Consider the following 6,413-nt stretch of genomic DNA (forward strand, 5'->3'; position numbering starts at 1 on the left):
TTGACATAAGAATCAGTTGAAAGAAACGTGAAAATCAATTAAATCAAACGTTCTCTTCGTCGACTAGCTGATGTTTCGGTTTGAGAACACTTAATTTTACATGAAATGTTTGTTTATGTTCTATGATTTACGTCCTATATGGATTACGTCTTGCGTAAAAGTAGTTATTTCTAAGTGTGCATGTTACTTGTTTTTTTTTTAAATTTAGTTCTACATAGGGTAGAGCGCTACTTCGTCGTAATCGCCCATTTCCGTTCAATCGATCAGAAAAGATCAATAATATCAATGATTTCACCGTGCACAAATCAATAATAGGTTTGTTCCGATGCGTTAGTTCATTAGCTACAACATAAATCCTTATAGAGCGCATTGTATGAATATTTACGCTCATTGTTCTCAAAACAAAAGAAGCGCTCCTAGCGAATCCTCTTTTTCTACGTTTATCCGTAGGACGAAGAAAATCTAATGGCGTTTCAATGCGTTAAGCGAACCCCACACAGTTAGAAATATTGTCAATACTTACAAGTATTGACAATAATATTGATGATGTCAATACAGAAATATTGTCAATACCGATGTATTGACGTCAATATAGAATGTATTGACAATACGATTATTGTCAATACAAACAGTCGTGTAGGGTCCACTTTAGGACGGAATTGAAACTCGTAGAACGAATTTAGAATCAAGAAGCAGTGTTAGATTTTAGACCATATCTCAACAATTTGTGACTCTTTATCAAATCCGGTACTTATGGAAAGGTGAATAAATTTGCAAGTCATTTTTGATAGGAATATTCCATTTTTTGTTTAAACTCGTTCAGAAAAGAGAGGTAAAGCGCGGGTTGTGCTTAGTAGGACGGAAATTAGATCAAAAACCCTACAAAGATTTTGTGAATTTTAACGGTGATGTAAATATTGATGCATGCATGCTTGGCATACACAGTTTTGGTCACGAAATGCTCATTGGCTAATAACTTTGCACACAGTTGACGGAACATATTTCTTTTTGAAGCAGTAGATAGAATAGAGTGTAAGCTTGTTATAGATATGTAAAAAAGAGTAGATTTTAATGCTAGTAGTAAACTGTATTTGTTTTTGAGTTGTAAAAATGAGGTGAGAAATGCTCACTACACATCTCGGAATTTAAGTGTTAAATTGATTAGTGTTGATTCAAATGATAAGATTGACCTACTATTTGCATTTCTACAGTTAACTATGATCCTAATCCATCTATTACCTTGAAGAAAACAAAATTTCAACAACTGAGTGAAAAGTTATTAACAAATGAGCAGTTGGTGTGTACCGTGCGGGACCGAAATCCATACAGCACCGAAATCCGTACAGCACCGAAATCCGTACAGCAACGAAATCCGTACACCCTGTTGAATTTATTTATTTATATGCATCATAACAATGTAAATATTATACATGAATACATATTCACTTTCATTCATGCATTAGCTTGATGTTTACGTCAACAATTAAGCAGAATGTCATGCAATTAAAATAAGAAAAATAAAAACCTTATCAAGTATCGGGCATTTCTGTCAATCGGTTGCGTTCTTAACGATTTTCTAAAAAAAATCTCTCTGATTTACTTCCAGTTGTTAAGCGTATCTAAGCGATTTTTGCAAGTAGTTTCCTGAAGGTCGATCGGAATGGTAAGTGTTTATATTTTTATATCTCAATTCGAGGCAATGGATCATTCATATGGTATTTATTTATCAAAATTAGTACTGTACGGATTTCGATCCATATATAATAGCTGATTCTAAATCCGTACACTTGTGCATTAACAATGACGACTCTACTTTATCCAATGTTTTTCAGCAGGTCAGGGAAGCTAAGGAGGATTTGGAGAAGACTGTGGCAATGATGCGTGCGGGGAAATCTTACCGAGAAGCATCCAGGAATTTTGTTGTTCCATTTACCACCATAAGAGATGGCGTATTGAATCACTACTCTCTTATTTTAATCGTATTGTAAATGTTATATTATTAATATCTTTTAATGAAGAGCGTCAAGAACCAGCCGAAAAGTAAAACAATGGAGCTCCCCTACAGGATATCACCAACACGCATATACAAATTACAGAGAACAGACAGAAATGGGCAAGAGACCATTCCCAGCAGTAGCCACGAACGAGGAATGACCGGAAATATACATGAAAGTAGAGTGGGAGAAAATTGATAAAGAGAACGCAAAGAAACAAAGGATTGAAGAACGGCAGCCCTACTTTTGCTCAATAAAACAGATAAAATTATCCTTAATAAGTAAAAAAAATCTCCTTAAAATAGATCGGGTTGCTTCTTAAATGATTGATCAAAATACGTTAAAAATCTTTAAATGCTCAGTAAATATTTAAAGTACGCTCCATAAAAAAGAGAAACTGTACATTAAGCATTTGAAAATGCTCCTTAGTATGCACCGCTTTGCACCATTTTGAAGTGTAATTGTACCATATATCATCAGAAAAGCTGCTGTAGAAAGGTTAATAAGTACCATGATCAACTGAAATGTTCAGTAAATCATTGTGTGCATTTGTGCATTTTTACTGAACATTTCAGCTGATTTCATGGTACTTATTAACCTTTCTACAGCAGCTTTTCCGATGATATATGGTACAATTACACTTCAAAACATTACACAGTCAAAATGGTGCAAAGCGGTGCATACTAAGGAGCATATCAGAAAAATGGTCGCAGTGATGAAAATACCCGACAAGGAAAAAAAAAAGGAGCATTTTCAAGTGCCTAATTTATAGTTTTCTCTATTTTAGGGAGCGTACTTTAAATATTTACTGAGCATTTTAAGATTTTTAACGTATTTTGATCAATCATTTAAGAAGCAACCCGATCTATTTTAAGGAGATTTTTTTACTTATTAAGGATAATTTCATCTGTTTTATTGAGCAAAAGTAGGGCTGCCGTTCTTCAATCCTTTGTTTCTTTGCGTTCTCTTTATCAATTTTCTCCCACTCTACTTTCATGTCACATCATATAAGGAGCAACCCGATCTATTTTAAGGAGATTTTTTTACTTATTAAGGAACATCGTCATTGTTTAATGATTAATTTACCTATTTACCATTGAGGAACGACAATTGAAAAAGGTTGAGCGAGAGAGGAAAAAGAGGAAGAAGAGGAAAGAAAGTTGGAAGCAAGAAAGCATTATAACTTGAAAAGTCAATGGCAACAATGGAGAAGAAGCACAAGAAAGCTGTGGAAAAGAAGCAATGAAAGATCTGCATTTTTATAATTATAATCTTGACGTTTTGAATTAAATTAATTTATGGTTGTTAACTTACCAATTTTATTTTTCATGCACAAGACGAAAAACTAATCCTTGATGAAGTAATGAAATTGGGTTGTTAGCGGAATGCTAAATAAAACAGCAAAAAAGGTTATCTTCCATTTAATTCCACTTAATTAATTTTGGTATCCATGACAGATAGGATTAGATTTTGATAAGTTCTTTAGTGGGAATGACACTGATGAAGACTGCACATTGTAGTCGAAATACGTATCTGTCATGGATACCAAAATTAATTAAGTGGAATTAAATGGAAGATAACCTTTTTTGCTGTTTTAATCCTTGATGTCATTGTCTTTTTTTGTTGGTTTCTAAGATGGTTGTAATTTTTTTTTACTTATCCTCCATTATAGGGCTATCTTAAGAACCGCTTATTCCATCGCTTGATGCCAGTAGGTTGGTGGAGCGTTTCCATTATCGGTGTATTAAAGATGTTTCTGCAATCTTTTCTTCAGTTTGCTATTATTGATTCGACAACATTGTCCAAGCTACACCGCCCAGTTTATTCCCGGTTAATAATGATTTGTAGCGTTGAGCTGGAGTACCCCCAAGTTCCAAAGTATGGCGCATCTTGCACGTTATCACATTTCAAATTTCAAAGAACTCGAAGTTGTGACTATAGTAAGAATATTTAACCCAAATCACTGGTATAGAATCAAATTTGGAGGAATCCCTAAACATGATACATTTTTGGATTCAGCGCACGATTTTACATGGGAAATGATCATCAGCGTACAAAGTTCAAATGTGCTGTAAACTAGTGTAATTAAACGAGTATAGCTGTTTTGGCCTAGCCAAGCAACTTCTAAAAAAATACTTGATTAAAGATAGCAACATGTTTTTTTTTTTCATTGATTTGGATCGATTCACATTCATGTACGGATTTTGATTCATGACTGTACGGATTTTGTTTCATCCTCAACACAGTGTACGGATTTCGATTCAAAATTGTACGGATTTTGATTCAATTGTAGAACGCTGTACGGATTTTGATTCAAGATATGTGCAATTTAAATACTTTTTTCTAATAATTAAAGGTAATTTTAAGACCTGGTGTTTGCAAATAATGGTAATATAAAGATAAATGCATAGGAAAAAGATATGATACAGAGCATAAAGTGATAGCATTATTTAGGATTGACCGTTAATGATTCTCTCGTGCTTTGGTGTATGGATTTCGGTCCCGCACGGTACAACTGTGCATGCCAAGCATGGATGCATGCAAAAATTCCAGCATATTCAATAATCAAGATTTATTTTTCAAAATATTTTTAAATTACTACAAACAGGAAGAAATTACCTCGAAAAACAACTAACACCGAGATTGAAAAATAGTACAACAATGCTCTCAGTGAACTAGTGCGATTTCTGAAGGGCTATCAAATCGTTATTAGAGGTTTGCCTGCATGTTTGAAATTTACATTGGCGTAGCTAACGGGGGTGTCAAGGAGACCAGGCCCCCTCCAAAATTTTATAGCACCCCTCCCCAGGAATGTTGGGTGTTTTTGTATACACCGATATTTTGTCAAGTAGTGTTGAGGTTAATTTTTATAATGATTGATTTTTATTAACGTCTACTTTTCTGAATGTTCTAGACTAGAAGAAACAATGTTGAGGATTGGCCAAGAGCTCCGGGATTTTTCTTTAACCTCAGGGAACTTTGTAAAACATCAAGGACATCTAAGAAGATCAGGGAACATCGTAGAAATTAACGAAACATAGTAGAAATTCTGGGAACTTCATAAAACTGCAGAAAAAATCGTAGAACTCGGAGAGGTTTGGAAAAGTTCAGAAAACTACGTAGAAGTGCGAACTCTATTTAAAGTTGGGATCTTCTTAGAAGTTAAACATTATGCAATATCAGGGAACCTCATTATTGATCGGGATCTTTATATAATTTCAAGATACTTTTTTGAAGCCTCATGAGCTTGGAATAATTCAGGGAATTACGTACAAGTTCAAGAAATTCCATGCGTGGAAACTGCAGCAAAGTTTGTAGAAGTTTTGCAAATTTTGTAGCATTTTAAGAAGCTGCATAAACATGCTGCAAGATCGAAAAATAGTTCAGCAAACTTCTAAAAACTATTTAACATAAAAAATAAAATAATTCAACAAACTTCTAAGAAAGAGATGAACTAGCCGACGGCTGCAAATCTCTTTAATAAAGAAAAATTAATATAAGCTAACTTCTAAGAACTCAGAGATCCTCGTTTCAGCGTATGGAACTTTCCAATAGTTGTCAGAGATCTTGCTTCAAAAAAGCTCAATGAACTTGTTGGAAGTTTTGGGAACTTCGTTAAATTTCAAGGAACTTTCAAGATGCTCAAGAATATTTGTAGATGTAGATTAGACCTGTTCGTTTTAAAACGAAATGTTCGGAATGTAACAGGTCAACCGTGATTACTGTTCGTCATGTTAATTTGAACTTCTGTGCAAATTTTCAGCAAAATCGGTGATGATTTAGAGGTGCTTCAAGTTAATTTTATGTTTTTAAGGTAATTTACGGCTTATTACATTTGTATCTCGAGACAGAAACAACGAAAACGGCTGTAGCAACTTTCATAGAAAAGCTTAATGTGTTATCTATCAACTTTGTTACCAAAAGTTGACTATTCAAAGTGATTTTATTGAAGTTTGACTTAGTTTCATGCTCGAAAATATCTTTAAAAGTGAAGAATTTTAAAGTATTTGTTCTACGAATTTTCCACCCATATGATATAAAAATGTGTAACAACAGAGCCAATAAAAGTTTCAATTAGATTGACAGAACAAAGTTACATTGCTCTTCAATGACGACCGATGACTGTTTCATTGATATATGATTTTGTCATAAATATGAAACCTCAGTAGACGTGTTTTTTTTTTTTATCAAAGGCAAGTTTCAATTCAGGAAATCATTTTTTTATAGCAAGTGAGTGGAAGAAACCCTACCCTGGGTTGTACTCAAACGCTTGCTGCCGACCTTTCCTGGCGCTAGATAGTGTTACATTCTTGTCCGCTGCGTGAGGTATGGAAAAATGAAGAGTGGACTATATTGGATTAAATGAAGACCCACATAACTTCTTTCAGAAATTAAAATTTCACTTTGTTATTAGTTGTA

Source organism: Ochlerotatus camptorhynchus, unplaced genomic scaffold (genome assembly GCF_037179485.1).
Source record: "Ochlerotatus camptorhynchus isolate MF236.1 unplaced genomic scaffold, CSIRO-AGI_Acam_v1.1 ptg000001l, whole genome shotgun sequence".
Classification (NCBI taxonomy): domain Eukaryota; kingdom Metazoa; phylum Arthropoda; class Insecta; order Diptera; family Culicidae; genus Ochlerotatus; species Ochlerotatus camptorhynchus.